Raw genomic sequence first — 17,952 nt, forward strand, 5'->3', positions numbered from 1 at the left:
TAGAATCAAATGGAATCTATGATAAAGAATAATGTGTATTTTATTATTTCTGAAATGTATGCAAATATCTTTATGTCAGGATTGTTCATAATAAAATTATGTGTGTATTGTATATGCACACATTTTTTTCTCTCTGGAGAGCTGGTTGTTAAACATTTACTAGTACAACATTGGCTATTAGTTTTTCTCATGTGTATGGAAATTCTAGCCAATTTAAAGGAGATCTACTTACCTAAATGTTTTTCCTAAGAAAATAGTATGGGATATTTTGTTTTTATAGAAAGAAAGAAAAAAAGAAAGAAAGAAAGGAAGGAAGGAAGAAAGAAAGAAAAAAAACATTATATGGTCTCATTCATTTGGGGAATATAAAAAATAGTGAAAGGGAATAAAGGGGAAAGGAGAAAAAATGAGTGGGAAATATCAGGGAGGGAGACAGAACATGAAAGATTCCTAACTCTGGGAAACGAACTAGGGGTGGTGGAAGGGGAGGAGGGCGGGGGGTGGGGGTGACTGGGTGACGGGCACTGAGGGGGGCACTTGATGGGATGAGCACTGGGTGTTATGTTATATGTTGGCAAATTGAACTCCAATAAAAATAAATAAATAAATAAATAAATAAATACAGAAAAACAAGAAAGAAAGAAAGAAAGAAAGAAAGAAAGAAAGAAAGAGAAAATGAAAGAAAGAAAGAAAGAAAGAAAGAAAGAAAGAAAGAAAGAAAGAAAGAAAGAAAGAAAATGAAAGAAAGAAAGAAAGAAAGAAAGAAAGAAAGAAAGAAAGAAAGAAAGAAAGAAATTCTGATTAAGAAATAAATTTCTTTGGTGATAATTACCAAAAGATAATTTACCAAAATCTGAGTACTCAAAACAGTTTAGATATCCTCATGACAGTATAATCGTGAATTAAAAAATATTATCCATGTTTGTCCGTTTAAATTATATTCTTATCTAAACATATAATAATGGTATATACCTGTGACTTAAATTGTTTTTTAAAGATTGTTCTCCTAAAATTTTAGTTACATTAAAAAAAATTGCACATATACGCGCACTTTGCTTTTTCAGAAGAGACATCAGGAATATAACAACACTTTTAGGGTCCAGCTTCTTCCCAGAAAGCTAGGTTGGAAGGTCAGCCTGAATAGGCAGTAAAAGGGTACAAGGCCCCATTCCTGGCTCCAGCACTGATCCCATAGGAGCTTGCCCAACAAAGCCCATAGCACGTTCCAGAAACAAGGAGACAAGACTGCAGTGAGAGCAATAATTTAGGTCATGCCAAATTGAGATGAGACGTAGATTGTGCCAAGTAGTACAGCTTGAAGAGGCATTCAAGAGTCTCCAGAAGCCAGAGGAAACAGCTGAAGTGAAACAGTAAGCAACACATTTCTGGACGCAAGTATCTCAGGACAGATATTTTAAATAAAGTTTTAATGTCTGGGATCATTCTTCTTTGGCATCTAGAAAAATGTCTCACCGCAGTTGGGTCCAATATCATGGCGGGAACGAATGAATGAAAAGTGTGCTGAGCGTGCCACAAAGCGAGGCATAGTTGCTTAAACGCTTTATGTTTGGAAAACACGAAGTACAAAAATTTGCTTATGGCATTGAATTTAAAATGCGAGATCTGTGCCAACCCTTAAAGCAGGAGCAGGAAACTACAGTGTCTGCACCAAATCTGGCCCAGCACCCGCTTTGTAAATTAAGTTTTACTGGAACACAGCCATGCTCATGCGCTTATGTGTATCTGCAGCTGCTTTTGCACAGCAATGGCAAAGTTGAGTAATTGTGACAGAGACAGCATAGTCTGCAAAGCCTAAATATCTACTATGTGACCCGTTAGAGGAAAAGCTTTCCAATCCCTGCCTTGGAAAAAGTAATCCCACAGGTAGACTTCTTCCAATGTTTCTTTCTTTCGTATGTTTCCATAGGACCAAAGAGTGATTACATGATAATTCATTTGTCCACCTAACATTGGTCAAATGGCTACTTTATCACTGGAAGTAAATAAGACACCTCCCCAACCCAGCCTCGCTGGCTAGAAATTCTAGTTGGAAAGACAGAAATATAGACGTGCAATGTCATATCCAGAACTTGGCCGTAAACTTGAAGGAGATGCTCCCCCTCAGGATATTGCAAGTAAGGTCTCCGGTTTCACAAGGCGATCGTCTCTCTGCTCCTTTGATGCCACTGGGGTCCTGCTGCCTAGGAACAGGGGTGAGAGGCTAAAGATGACCACAATGAGCATCATTGTGGGAAAATTTAGGGCTCTAAATTTAGAAAATTTAGCGGGAAAATGTAGGGCTCTAGCTCAAACTACAGAATGCCTCGTTTCTCATTTGACAAGTGGCCCTGGTCCATACGGTCTCCAAACGCAGGGAAGGAGTGAGGGATGCTGGATGCTGCAGTGTGTACTAGGCACTGTGCTAAGCCCTTCAGGAGCATCACTTCATGGGATCCTTGCAGCAAACCTACGCTGTTCATACTGATTTCTCACATTGCAGTGGGAGACTGAGGTTCAGGGTGGGAAAGCTTCCCAGCATGCCAGTGGTAGCAGGTGCTGGAGTGAGGACTGAGTCACTCTGACTTCAAAGCCAAGCTGTTAGGCATTCTACAGGAGTCTGAAGCCTGAGGGTGGAGGGAGTTTCCAGACACAGGGATCAAGGAGTGGTAGATGCAGTGGAATGTAGCAGGAAAATGAAGACAACTTCAATCCCCTCCTGATATCACCCCTTTAGTGTCACTGGTGAGCTTAAGTGTGGACAAAGGCCCTCAACCTCTGTCTGGTATCTGCCCTCAGCCAGGTGATTTTAGAGAATTGGCAGTCTGGACTCCGTCTTATTCTTTGTGCTAAAAATCAGCCTTAAGAGAAAGAGTCATAAACGAGCTTCAAAGATGAAGTTTTACATTGAGATAATAACTGAAAAAAAAGAAAAGTTACTCAAAAAATACCATGAAACATATATGCAGCGCAGAAAGATGCGTCTGTTTGGAATTCCCATTCCCTAATTAAGGAATCAGGTATACTTGGGTGGAGACTCAACTACATCAATTAGTAATTGCTCAATCTTGAGCAAGTGTCGTATCCTCTTAGAACCTCTGTTTCTTAATCTACTCACCAGGGATAACAAGGTCTAATTCCCAGGGTGGTTGTGACAATAAAATGAGGTCATCCTTCTAAAGCAACTTATATGGCACTTGGTGCATAAGAGGCTACCAATAATGCTGCTATTCCTGTGTTAATCTGGTTAAGGTGGATAATATTATTATTGGCATTACAATGGGTCAGGTTCTATGCTTAAAAAATCAATATATAAAAGTGAATAGGTGCAGCCTCTGCCCACAGGAAGTTCCTGGAGGTTTGCTGAGTAGCAGCAGGAAAGGAGAGAAACAGGCTGTAGAATCTCTCCTTCAGTTTACTGCCTATGGTGTAAAATAAAATAAAATTAAATGTGTTAACTATTTTAAAGGACTCAACACATTTTGCTGCTTCAGTTTGATTCCAATTTGTTAGAAAGAAAAGATAATAGTGTTCATCACGGTTCTTTCTTCATTCCTCATCCACGAAGACCAGGCCTTGTGTTTCTAGGGCTACAGACTGTATCCACTGGGCTGCCACTCACAGACCCACATCTAGGCAACCCCCACACCTCTCCCTCACCAAAATGTACCACCCTCAAGAATTTGCACAGACCTTCTAACACACACGGCACTTGTTGGACAGGTTGCCGCCTCCAAAGCGCATGTTCTAACAGACTATGGATGCTACACTATGTAGCTGACACGTGTGCGTCTCCAGTCAGGTTAGTGGGGGCTCAGAGGGTAGGTTCCGTGGTCACCTACTTTGTGTTAACCATCCCAAATACTCAGAGGAAACCTCCACAGTAATAAAAAGACTCGCTCGGATGGTAAATCCAAAGGGCTTCCGTTCTTTCCAACCAAACCAGCATCTTGCTCCATGTGGATGATCAGAGCACTTTTTCCTCTTGTTTGCTGGCCTCTAAAATGTTGATGATTCGAGAACTCAATACATTGTGTTACTTCAGCTTATTTTTCATAAAAAGGAAAGGAGTGACACTTATCACATGAGTAAATTTCAAGGGTTGTTTGAAGCTGCTCAGAAAAAAAAAAACACGCTCTTTAAATAAAACATATGATTATATTACCTACTGGTGAAGAAGAATGTTTTGTGTACAGCCTATGTGCCCATTTGTAGATGTTGCAGGCACAACTTTTAAGAGAGGTAAGTTCAAAATATTGGGAATTTATTTTCTATACACATACAAAGTTCACCCTGCCGAACAATACGTAGGAGTGAAGAGGATACAGATTACTTAGATCCAACTAGCTACACCAGTAAATATAGATAAACATAGTTTTAAGCAGTGGTATACTAGTAAATTTTAACAATACATTTTTGAGGGGCAAACGAGGTGAATCTCCCTGGTCTGGAGCATCTGCCCATGTTGGTAGTTTAAATACTTCCACCAGAGCTGAAGGCCCTAATCAGGGACCTGGGGAAAAGCCCCAGTCAAGCTCTGAAGAATTGGTTGCAAGCAGGTCCAGCAGCCACTGAACCATAAGCTCTGCCGACTAGGTTTGGGGATATGGTGGGACAGGAAAACTCCGCATGAGGTGCTGGAAGATGTGGCTAATACCTCAGTTCTAGAGCATTCCATGTAAGTCACTCATCCTTGGGACCTGAGTTTCCTCGTCTGTAAAATGGGTGGTTACAGCAGTCTGAGAGCCTCCATGAGATTTTCATGGTGATGAAAGTTTATCGAGGTACTTGAAACTCTCAAGTTCCAAGCCATTATAAGTTTTTGCTGTGATTTCCGTGGCACTCAGCACATGGCATGGCAACTCTACATCTCTATTTGTCCACATATCTTAATTAGAATGCCAGAAATCCCTAACTTCCATCTGACTCCCCAGGGGTATTCACTGAGTATCCAGAGCAGTGATCTAGCCTAGTTTGTAGTAGATTTTTTCACGAGTGAAATTTAAAGATCACTCATTAATCTAATTATTATAGCAATTTTGGATTACTCTAGATTACTCTAAGAGTCTCCTAGTCATAAGGAGGAGAAGAAAGCTTAATGCCAAACTTCACGGAAGCTCCTAAGATAAAAGATACTGCTCCGTAAGAAGATGGAGCTACAGCTCCCTCCGCACTTAACTGACTGATAGAGCAGATTATTGTAATCTTTACCCTGGAATTCAATTTGAGAATAGCATATTGTATGAAAAACGTGAGCCCCAGATGCCATTAATTCAATTCAGTTAAGGCCCCCCAAATACCTGGAAATTGAATCTGGATTCCTACTAGCCATGTAATCTCAAGACTTTACTTATCGGGAGAGATGATAAATAAACCTGTTTCTTAGGACACTCATGAACTGTTGAATCAACCAACCCAAATCCTGTTTTATTTCTGGACTTCTTTTTTTGTGATATCATAAATGTCTTTGTTGTTAGAGTCTTCTCTTACTTGCAGCTCACTGAATCTTTACTAATTCTCACCCTAATGTCAAAGATCTTAGAGTTATTGAAAGAGTAGTCAAGGGGCCCCTGGGTGGCTCATTTGGTTAAGCGTCTCTTGGTTTCAGCTCAGGTCATTATTTCAGGGTCCTGAGATTGAGCCTCACGTTGGGCTTCCCACTCTACAGGGAGTCTACTCCCCCTCTCTCTCTCCCCCTTGGTCCCTCCCTGCTTCTAGAATAAATTTTAAAATTTTTTAAAAGATTTTAAAAAGGAAAGCCGTGGTCCAAGCTCACCTAGGGACCTATGTTATACCTCAAATGCTTTACTGTGAGACAAAGTGCTATCGTCATGTACAGCACAAAAGTCAAATAAGTAGGATCTCTTAGACACTGGAAATGATGTCACCTGTAGCTCCAGGGGCAGCATAGCTGGTGGTTGGAGGGCCTACAGATATTTGAACACGCTGAAGAGCCGTCTAATCTCTTATCTGTAATTACTCGAGAAAAGTTCTAAGCAGAATGTGTCTCCATCTCCTTGCTTCATCTTTAACTCCATCTGAGTGTATTTTTCTAAATTAATAAAACTCTCAGTGAGGAATGAGAAAATGAGGTCAACAAAATTATATCATTTTCAATAGTCGCCTGGTACAGATGTGGATCAACTCGCTAGGATGACCTCTCCAAAGTAGAATCCACCAATAAAATGGCATTAAGGGTGTTCCATTATGTTTAATAATATTTGATAAGGATGATTTCATGTCTCTCATAAGCTCAATTAATTATGTTATTCTACTAAAATATAGCAGGGTTAGGAATTGTGTCAGGAAAGCATCAGTATCACATTAGAGGCCAATTTTCAAAAAAGTAAGGCAAAACAAAACAATGTAGTTTTCTTTAATAATGAAAACTACAGTGTCAGGATGAATTCAAATAAGCACACCAAGAAACATCTACTAATATAATAACAATTTGAGTAACAAAAAGTATGTAGCAATAAAGCATTGAGGAAAAACATTTGCATGTTCCAAAGATGCAGAAGAAACTGAAGACAGTTCATCTATATAAAATATGACCCTTTGAGTATTGCCAAGGTCAATGAGACCCAGAACGATCAGTTTGGTTTAAGACTGAGTTTGTTCATTTTGTTTTCTTATTTGTGCTAGTTCCTCCCTTTCTTGTATATCTGCCACTTTCTTTTACTTTCCTACATCCCTCCAACCTTACCTCCCCCAGCACATACTTTATAATTGTCCTAGGAGAGATACACCACATTTGTTGGAAATCAGAGGCACAATCGTATGATCAACCCCTGTTTTCAGGGACTGATTCTTCTCCTGAATGCCTGTTTCTCAGTCAGACGCCCACTGTCTTTGTTTCTCTGTGGCCTGACTTGCAGTGGAAGTGGGAAGGACAAATGTACACTCTCAAGTCATCTGAACCAATTTCTTACAAATTAGTTCAGTGTACTCTCACCACAACTTGTCTTTCCATATTCCTGTTACCCTTGGAATCTGTTACAAGCTGTCAACCTTCCACAGGTGAGATGCTCACAGAGAAGAAAATTCATTAGGAAGTTACAGAGTATATGGTTTTTTACTAAAGTTAAAAATTACATTTTCAGGACAGAGGAAGTAAAATCTGTCCTTCGATGAATAGATTTGAATTTTAATTAAAATAGAATTTAATAGATTTTAAAATCTACTGGCAAATATTAAGGTAGTTTAAGCTTGAAATCACCTCTTGAAACAATAGTCACAATTGCTCCCCGGATGTACGATTGACAGCACTATCCGACTTTCAGAAACATTGATGCTTTTTATTTCTTTCTTTTTTTTTTTTTTTTAGTTCTTATTTAAATTCCAGTTAGTTAACATACAGTATAATATTAGTTTCAGGTGGACAATGCAGTGATTCAACACTTGCACACAACACCCACGCTAATCACAAATGCACTCCTTAATCTCCATTACCTCTCACCCATCCGCCCACCTCCCTCTGGTAACCATCAGTTTGTTCTCTATAGTTGGCTGTTTCTCAGTTTTTTTTCCTCTCTCTCCTTTTCTTCCCTTTGCTTGTTTGTTTTGTTTCTTAAACTCCACAGATGAGTGAACTCATATGGTATTTGTCTTTCTCTGGCCTATTTCACTTAGAAGTATACTCTCTAGCTCCATCCACATCATTGCAAATGGCGAGGTTTCCTTCTTTTTTATGGCTCAGTAGTGTTCCAGTGTATATATAAATGCCACATACATACACACCATGCCTTCCTTATCCATTCATGTCAACGGGCAGGGGCTATTTCAATAGTCTGGCTATTGTAGATAATACTGCTATCAATGTCACGGTGCATGTAACACTTTGTATCAGTATTTTTGTATTCTTTGGGCAAATACCTAGTATTACAATTGCTGGATCATAGGGTAGTTTTAACTTTCTGAGGAACTTTCATACTGTTTTCCAAAGTGACTACAGCAATTTGCATTCCTACCATCAGAACAAGAGAGTCTCCCTTTCTCCATATCCTCATCAACACCTGCTGTTTCTTGTATGGTTGATCTTAACCACTCTGACCGTGATAACATGGTATCTCATTGTACCTTCGATTTGTATTTCCCTGATGATCAGTGATGCTGAAGCATCTTTTCATGTGTCTGTTGGCCGTCTGTATGCCTCCTTCAGAAAAATATCTATTCATGTCTTCCACCCCTTTTTAATTAGATTATTTGTTTTGGGGGTGTTGAGTTTTATAAGTCTACATTTTGGATACTAGCCCTTTAACAGATATGTCATTTGCAAATATCCTCTCCCATTCCATAGGTTGCCTTTCAGTTTTGTTGATTGTTTCTTTCACTGTGCAGAAGATTTATATTTTGATAAAGTCCCAGAAATTTATTTTTGGTTTTGATTCCCTTGCCTCAAGAGACATATCTAGAAAGAAGTTGTTTTAGCCCACTCAAAGAAAATTGATACTTTGTAAAAAAAAAAAAAAAAAACATCTTATGTAGTAATGAAAACAGAAAAAGGGTGATAATAAAGAGCTCTTTAAAAATCTTTTAATACTAAGTAAAGCAGAGTTTCAAGTCAGAAATAAATGAGCACATACTGTGCTTTCTGACGACAAAAATTACAAAAGCAAAATTTACAAAGGGACAAAATACATTATTACACTCATACTAGGAAGTTGAAGTTTCATAAATATTTTCATCAGAATTCCCATTTATATATCATTTTCCTTCATGGTTGATTTTCTGTAAAGCAAAATATTTTTTCCTAAAACTTTCCATGCTATGATTTTTCTCTTTCTCCAGGGGTCACTTATTTACATTTTGGTAAAATCTGAAAAACATCTGTTCAAGGATTTTTGAATTTGGAGAGGAATGCTTTTAGGGAAGAATGAAGTGGGAGAAGCAGAAAATAGTATACTTGTCCCTAAAAACTATCCATTCCTTTTAAGTTTGGTTCACTAATCAATAAAGAAAAACAGCTAAACTTATTTACAGACCTCAAGTAAGAAGAAGAAAAGTAATTATGTAAAATAATTGAGCCTAAATTTCAAAAAAATTTGCGTTTGACAATGAGTTTTTCTCCAAATAGCGTGTATTTTTTATAAATCACTCCCCAGAAACATGTGTTGGGTGCTCTATCTTTCCTCCATTTCTTTAGTTTGAAATGGTGCATTGATTCCCTGAGAATAAATATCAGCAGCTGTATAACCTCAATTTAGCATTAGACTATATAATTACAGCAATACTTGAATTTCTATTGCTTTTTGCCCTCTGAGGACTCAAAGTCCATTCACATTACACTACCCCACTGACTCTTAGGTGATACCCATGAAGCATGTACCATAGTTGAAGTAGCTGTGCCATGGGCTGAAGGAGCTTGGTAAACAGCATCAACAGCCCCTGAGTCTCTTGCTAATTGCCCTGATCCTGTATCACGGGGCTCCATCTAACTCATGTCTCCTTCTAGAACCAGAAGACTCGGGAGAAGTAGTAGATACAATTTACTGACTTTACATAAAGGTTACCTGCATTTTTTAAAGTCTTAGAATTAGGGAATGACTCTGCCTAGTGGCTTGATACCAAAGGTTACTGCCAGGCCTGTTAAGAGAATCCAATTCTATTCCTTCCTGGCCGTATCCACCTCCTTGAAGACAACACACTTTTTTTTTCCTCCACAGTTAAAAACAAATTTAAACATTAATTCTAAGTTCTAAACTATTTGGGATCCCTGGGTGGCGCAGCGGTTTGGCGCCTGCCTTTGGCCCAGGGCGCGATCCTGGAGACCCGGGATCGAGTCCCACATCGGGCTCCCGGTGCATGGAGCCTGCTTCTCCCTCTGCCTGTGTCTCTGCCTCTCTCTCTCTCTCTGTGACTATCATAAATAAATAAAAATTAATTAAAAAAAAGTTCTAAACTATTTATACACTTATGATTGCAATCCACCATGAGGTCCTATATAGACTGTCAATCCATTGCCATCAAATCGTTTGTACACAGCTGGCAGAAAAACATTCCTATGAACGCTGGAAGTGTGTGTAAGATTAGCCATCAGGCATAACACAGTGGAACAACTAATCCAGGCTAGAAAGCAAGAGCTGCCACAATCATAGTGGGAGACTTTGTAGATGGTCTATGTCCTTGTAGCTGCCATCTGTGTTTTAGGGTAAACTCAAGGTGTCATGGAACTTGTGAAAGAGGAAACTGACCCAGGATTAAAGAGTCAGGAAAGGCCCAAAGGAAGTAGCTTCCAAGTTTAGAAGTGACGGATGGGCTGATCTGCTGGGGAAAGATGAGGGAAAGCCTTCCAGGGAGAGAAAAGCAGAAGCATATAAGATAGACGCACTAAGAATTGCCAGTAGCTTAGTACTCCATTAATTCTGAAGAGTGGTTCAAAAGAACAACAAAAGTTGAGATTGGAGAGTTAAATAGAGACCATCACTTGTTGAATAAAAAAATAAATGGTATCTCTGGAATGTCCCTGATGTGTGATTCTTAGTGAAGACCTGAAAATCTCTTCACACTGTAACAGAAAATGCCTTCTATGAGACCAGTCATCTATTCCTAATTTAATAGGCAAAAATGTGTTACCCACAGGCCCCTTCCTCTTGTGCAAGAGGCCTCACTTCCCTTCCTTAATGGGACAGATTTTCCCTTTGCATCAAAACCTATCTCCTCCTTGCCCAAGGGTCAGTGTTTACATAACCAGGATAATTTCTTTTCATTGGTGATTTTTGGCCATGGGGTTGTATTTCTTACACTCACAGTGTTTTGAATGTGACATTTAAACCTAACTTAGCCCTTTTCTTCCAAAGCTACGTTAATATAGTAAAAGGCTTAACAGACAATCCAGGCAGAAATGCCTGCAAAAGTTCACTCCAAGTGCCACAAAACGTAAATTGTTTTCCTCTGCATGTGGGGATTTAGTGTTATTGCAGAGTTTCAGATTTTTATGAGCACTTAAAATTTTGGATCTGATTGGGATCTGGGCTCACATTAACTCATTTCAAATTATTGAAATATCCATCTTCTGGCTAAAATAAAGAGGTTACCAGATCAGAGCTATTAAGAGCATGAATGTAGAGGAAGATTAAGTTTTCAAATATCTTAAGAAATAACCATGAAATTGCCATGGAAAACTAAACAAAATACACACATGTAATTGGGCCAAAATAATCTGATTCTATCAAATAATTCTAATAAGGTTTCATGATTCAGCTGCAGGAAGGGCATCCCTGTTTCAGCACATTCACACTACGACCTAAAGAACAAGTGGCTTTAGGAACCATGAAGCCCATCCCAGGTGCCCTAGACATTTCCTACTGACTGAGATAATAGTAACTCGGATTCTATGATATGTGAAGAGTAGCATGTTGAAGTTTTGCAAAGAGCCTGTGTTCATTTTTCTCAGCAGGAAAGCCACACACGAGAGTAGTTATAAGCGGGGCTCCAGCTGTCCCACTGCATGGCCTCCACAGACACCCAGGTCCCACGTAAGTTAACCCCTCACTCCTACACATTCAGATATTATTATTTCTACATGTTTAGAAGAATAGTTAGTTAACAGTATACTTGAATACCCTCTAGCATGGAAAATACGTATTAAGGCATCAGAAAACTTGTTTAACAAAACAACAAAATTTTCAACTTTCTTGGCATAAAGACTGATGTTCCGTTGACTAATAGATTTGATGGTATAAAATTTCATACAAATCAAATGTAATTTTTAAGCCACTACCTTGTTTTAATTCTGGGTTGTAAACAATTCCTTTTTCCTTTCTCTCATCTACGCCTTCCCATTCCATTCAGTGTCTTCCCTTTTAACCCACTCCCTAGTTCTCACATCAAGACTTCTCACTCCTCCAGTGGAATAACCAGCACCAAGCTCACACTCCCCAAATCATAAATCTGTTTCCATATTCAAATCCTCTGCCTGATCTAGAGTAACATTTGCAAGATAAATCAAGTCTAACTTGACCATACTTCCTAAACATTCTAGAAGAAAAGCAAGTTCTCTTTCTGAAATTGAGAACAGGTGAAAACCAGTGTCTTCTTCAGTTATAACCATGAAGGAGCTGAGATGCCATAACTCTGTTGGACAGGAAATTGGAACAAACTCGTGACAGGTCCAGACGCAAAAGCTCCGACTCCTTCCAGCCTGAGGGTGGAATTTGAAGAGGAAAAGTCGCTTGGTGGGTTATTTTTCCACTTGGGAGTTTAAGACACTTGAAAATTTTTCTAAAAACGTTAAAGAATTAAAAAAAAAATGTTAAAGAATAAAGGACATCTGACTCGAGCACCTTTGCCACTTTTAACAGATTTGATAAACAATTTTCATAGATTTTATACTAGTTTTCAGTTATGCAGATCACAGGAATGAAGTAGCTAAGAGCACAGGCAATCAGCTAGCAAGAATGAAAGCTAATTAACTTGTCTTTACTTTTACTATTCACAGATCCATAAAATGTGACGGTAGGAGGCTGAGTTGGAAAATGTGCTCTGTTGCTCTGAAAAACCTCAAGAAATGCTTACTTTACACAGTATACTAATAGCTAAGATATTAATTATTTTTCTCATTATATATATTATGGTAGTTGAAATTAGTAGTGTGTAAAATTTTATTTTATGTTTTTAAAATATTTTCTTTATTTACTTGAGAGAGAGAGAGATCACAAGCAGGGGAGAAGGGCAGAGGGAGAAGCAAACTCCCCATTGAGCAGGGAGCCCAATGAGGGGCTGGATCCCAAGACCCTGGGGTCATGACCTGAGCCAAAGGCAGATGCTTAACAGACTGAGCCATCCAGGTGCCCAGTACTGCGAAAACTTTAGAACATTAAGTAGATTTCAACATCTGTAAGTAGGAAACACAGTATCTGTGTACCCACTATAAGAAGTTATTTATTAAACATATATTTAAATATATCACATATATTTACTATCTCTGATACACTTAAAGAGGCAAAGAGGTCTTCAATCCAGAAAAAATAGATTATACAGAAAAGAAGTACCTGGTCAATGAATATTACTCTAGGACATAATATGTCAGGTAGACAAAAGCATGTATATGTGACAGTATTTAACGTACATCCAAAAATGTGAAGACTCTGAGCTTGGGTAAGCACATTTAATAATTAAATCATTTAACAAGTAAATAATCATTAACGCCATAATGAAAGAAAGTTTGGGATTGACAGAAGCCTAATGATAGTATTGTACATTTGTATTAATCTTATATGATTTTAGTCCTGCCGCTCCTCACAGACTCCAGAGTACCACCCTAGAGCCCCAACCATGTATGGATAGGTTGATACTGACACAAGATACCACTTTATCTTTTCCAAAACCTTCCATATCCATCGTATATTGGAGGACACTTGTTTATGCAATCTTTCTCCAATACTGAGCTATTTTATCATTTCTTGTCTTCAGAACTCAGTATCTGAAATTAGACAAAGTTTTTCAAGATTTATAAGATTTTGAGATTGTAGATGATTTCGTATACTTTAAGGTAGTTATCGTGTTTTAAATTTTGTGATCAACTTTTTCTAGTTGATAAGTTTAAGGCATATAACATGATCCTTTGATTCACATATATGATGAAATGATCACCACAATAGGTTCGTCTAACATCTATCTTCTCATACAGGTAACAATATAAAGAAAGAAGAAAAGAATAAGGGAAAACAATTTTCTCCTTGTGACGTGAACTATCAGGATTTACCCTCTTAACTTTTCTAAATACCATAGAGCAGCATTAGCTGTAGTTAGTATGTTGTAGGTTATACCCCTTGTACTTGTTTATCTTATAACTGGAAGTTTGTACCTTTTGACCTTCCTCCAATTTCCTATCTCCTTCCCCGTACCCCCATCCCCCAATTCTGGTAAACCACAATTCTGGTCTCTTTTTCTGTAAGTTTGGTCTTTTGTTTTGTTTTGTTTTTAATTTTTTTCTATTTTACTATGATTTTTATTTTGGTTTATTTCTAATATCTTTATTTATGACTTGGATGATTTTTTGGTGTAGTTGAAACACAATGTTAGATCAGTTCCAGGTGATTTGACATTTTTATGCATTATGCTATGTTCACCACAAGTGCAGCTACCATCTGTGCTATTATATCACTAGCACAATATCATCGACTATATTCTTTATGTTCTGCTCTTTATTCCCATGACTTGCTAATTCTATAACTTAAGGCCTGTATTTCCCCCTCTCCTTCACCCATTTTGCCCAACCCCCCTTCTCTCTTCCCCTCTGGCAACCATCAGTTTGTTCTCTGTATTTGTAGTTTTGATTCTGCTTTTTGTTTATTCACTTTTTTAGATTCCACTTATGAGTAATCATATGGTGGTTGTCTCTCTCAGTATGATTTATTTCACTTAGCATAATGCCCTCTAGGTCTATCCATGTTGTCTCAAATGGCAAGATCTCACCCATTTTTATGGCTAATATTCCAATATGTATATACCACATTTTATCTGTTGATGGATACTTATCCATTAACCTATTGATAGATACTTACTTAGGTTGCTTCTGTGTCTTGGCTATTGTAAATAATGTTACAATAAAGATGGGAGTATATATATCCTTTTGAGATTTTTTTTTCCTTTGAATATATTCCTGAAAGTGGAAATGCTGGATAATATCATAATTCTATTTTTAATTTTTTGAGGGTCCTCCATAGTGTTTTCCTGAGTGTTGCACTACTTCATGGTCTTACCAGCAGTGCACGAGGGTGCCCTTTTTCCACATTCATGCCGGCATTTGTTATCTCTTGTGTTCTTGATGATGAAAATGAGGAGAAAACAATAATTGGGTTTTTTTTATGGCATTCCCCAGATAAACTCAAAGCATTTTAGATCACACACATTAGTCATTTGAATATCTCCATCTTTTCCTGACAAGTGTTGTTGCCAGAATAGGGCATTGAAGGGAATATTTACCGCAGGCCATTTCCTATTTCATTGTTAGCTGCCAAGGGCTGCCTTCTGGCCAGTGGCCATATGATGATGGGGGAGAAATCAACAAACAGTGCATCATCTTTTTTTCTGTCCTGGACTATGAACATTTCCAGCTCTGACAGCAGAGGAGTGGCACTGTGGGAAGTGTTATTCTCTATTTCTGTAGAAAACAACACCAGTGAAAGGAAGTTAGCCCGCAGATTAGCTTCCCTTCTCAGCCAACAGGTAGTTGGCAATTGTCCAACTTTTATGATTTTTGCAAGAAAAGTATACTTTTCCATCATTACTAATGTAACAATGGTTATGTCTTCAAACTACCAAAAAAATTACAATCTCCTGTATAACCCTAATGTAAGAAAACTGTATTTGTCTTCCTGGAGAAAATGTTTAATGGAAAACTATCTTGAAATTCTAGCACTGGAACAGACCACAGAAAGGCCTCACTGTAAGGACAGACTTACATATCCTTTTGTTTTTAGCTTCCAAGATTGAAGAAACCATCAGGTTTTTTTTTAACGATCTGTTTTAATTTTATATTAGCTTTTCTACCTCTTGTAATCTGTTTTCTGTAAAAATACAAATTATCTTGTCACCCACATTTAGCCTTTTCTTCTTTAGGTTAAAACGACTCCAATCAACTCAACCTAGGCAGAGGGGTTATACCTACCAGGCCAGGGGTTAGACTTTGATTCTACAGGCCTGGAGGTCTCTAGCAGGCAATGCACCCCTTGGGGACTTGGTGAGGGCTGGGGATAAACCTTCCTGGAACAAGAGTTTTATTATACTATGGAATTATGGGTCAGTTTTCTATTAAAGTAAAACACGGATACATTACGGAGTAGCAGTATAAATTATTGAAATTAAAGAAAACATTGTGGGAATCTGACGCCTGAGAGCCCCCTCTGGTCAGGCACAGGATGCCCTGCTCTACCCTCTCCATTCTCATGGAATTTCATCCAATCCCAAAGTTGGGCAGTTTGACTTGGAAACAAGAGGGCTTCCTATAATCCTATCCAGACAGAAATTACTATTCATGATGATTTACAGATGTGTAACTACTAAAATTTTACCCAGTGATAAAATTACCCAATCTATCCCCAGTTTAGCTATTTACCACAGGAAAGAAAAAAAAGTACTAAAAACCAGTCTAAGTGGATCTTCTCTACTATTGATGGCTGGAGGCCCTGAGGCACTTCAGAATTTAAACTGGTCAGAAGACTATACAAATAGTGACAGAGTTCAAGCAGTTTTAATCAGCAACTTCAATAAGAGGAAGTATCGATCCAAGCGTTATGTGAAAGCTTTGTTGATCTTTTGGCTCATAAAACGGGCTGTATATAGTCTATGACTCCTCTGCTGAGTAATGTGCGCATGTGTTGTGTTTAATCTAGGAGACAATTAGTACTGGCTGCAAGGAGCTAATACAAATTTTCAAACCTTAGGGATGACATAATAGATTTTAAATGTCCCTCTTAAAGAAAATTCAACAAGACGCGCAAACAAATTTTACCACCAATTGCTAATTACAAAATAAGTACAGTGATGGGATATTTCCATGGAAATATCCCATCACTGTACTTATTTTGTAATTAGCTCCAGATCAGTGAACCTGTCCAGCAGGGCTCTTCACGCATAAAGACCAGCCTGGAACGGTGCTGTCACTCACTTGGAAGTAATAGTGGGAATGGTTCTATGTGTCCTGCTGCCTAGAGGTCCTTAAAATGCTGAGAAGGGGTGATGAATGGAGAGAAGGAAAAAGGGGTTTCCAAAACAGTAGAGGTAGCAATCAGGAGACAAGCCACACAGTACAGATTTCCCACCTGGTCTCCAGAATAAAACAAAACAAAGCATAGAGTCAACTGACAGACTCATAGTTTCAGAAAACTTTATGCCTGATTGAACAAGAAGTGTGTTTCAATATATTTAACTTTCCTTTAAAATATTCTAATTCCTATAACTATTATGCCTGCCCTGCAAGGGAACTTGAATCTTACTACTGATATTTTGAATTTAGCCTGGTTTATATGCTCCCCCATATTCTTGCCACTGGGAGAAAGGGAAATCTGGAATTGAAATAGAATCTCCAACCCTCACTCCATATTTTCTAGGATCTAAACTAAAGCCCAAGCATTTGAGAGTAAGCCTAAAAATCTAAGCTGGGCTATGTAGAACTCAAGCAGTTTTACTTTTTGTTTCTTACTTTTTTATACTGGGGGCTCTGCTGAGATTGAAGGGTCAGTTATCACAGTGTATTTCTTTCTTAGGGAATGAAGTCAGTCTCCTATACATCAGTTAAGCCCCATTTCTGACAGAATTGAATAAATGGAAAATGTGATTGCTAGCAATTTTCTCTGGTAAAGATGATTCTACCAGTATAGAGATGATACAGTAATTCTAAGAGGGCAGTTAATTTAAGATCAAATATGAATCTATGGGATATGAACAAAGATGTTTTTCTTTAATTTCTGACTTGCTCTTGACCACTTATTACGGCAAATGAATGCATGAAAGGAATCCTCACCTTCTGGATAAAGCGTCTGTCCTGGTTTGGCGTGGCCTTCAACTTACCATTTCTTTTCTTTTCTTTTTTTTTTTTTTTTGAATTGAAAATAAGCTCCACAAACTCTTTGGCACACTTTCTAGGCTCTGTTAAGCTACCTGATGAATGGTCTTCCTTAACCATCCAGGATGTCTCTGATGACACAGCTCATGTCAGTCTGATACTCAAGGAAAAGACATTCATTTGCAGCTGCTACAGGAATGTGACAAAGCGGGATAATTTAATGATAAGAGAGCAGAGGTTGTTAGGACTAAATGAGATGAGATTGAAGAGGAAAGCTCACCGAGGGCAAGAGCCTGATGCCCTGCCCAGAGCTGCATCATGCAGCAGTCCACGCTATCGAGCACCTGGAAAGAAGAGAAGCCTCTCACGGAGTGTGGCTGGTCACTGGAGACCCATAGATGTGTTCAGTGTCACATTTGTTTTCAGTTAAGGCTAATGAGCATTCA

The sequence above is a fragment of the Vulpes lagopus genome, chromosome 9 (genome assembly GCF_018345385.1).
Source record: "Vulpes lagopus strain Blue_001 chromosome 9, ASM1834538v1, whole genome shotgun sequence".
Classification (NCBI taxonomy): domain Eukaryota; kingdom Metazoa; phylum Chordata; class Mammalia; order Carnivora; family Canidae; genus Vulpes; species Vulpes lagopus.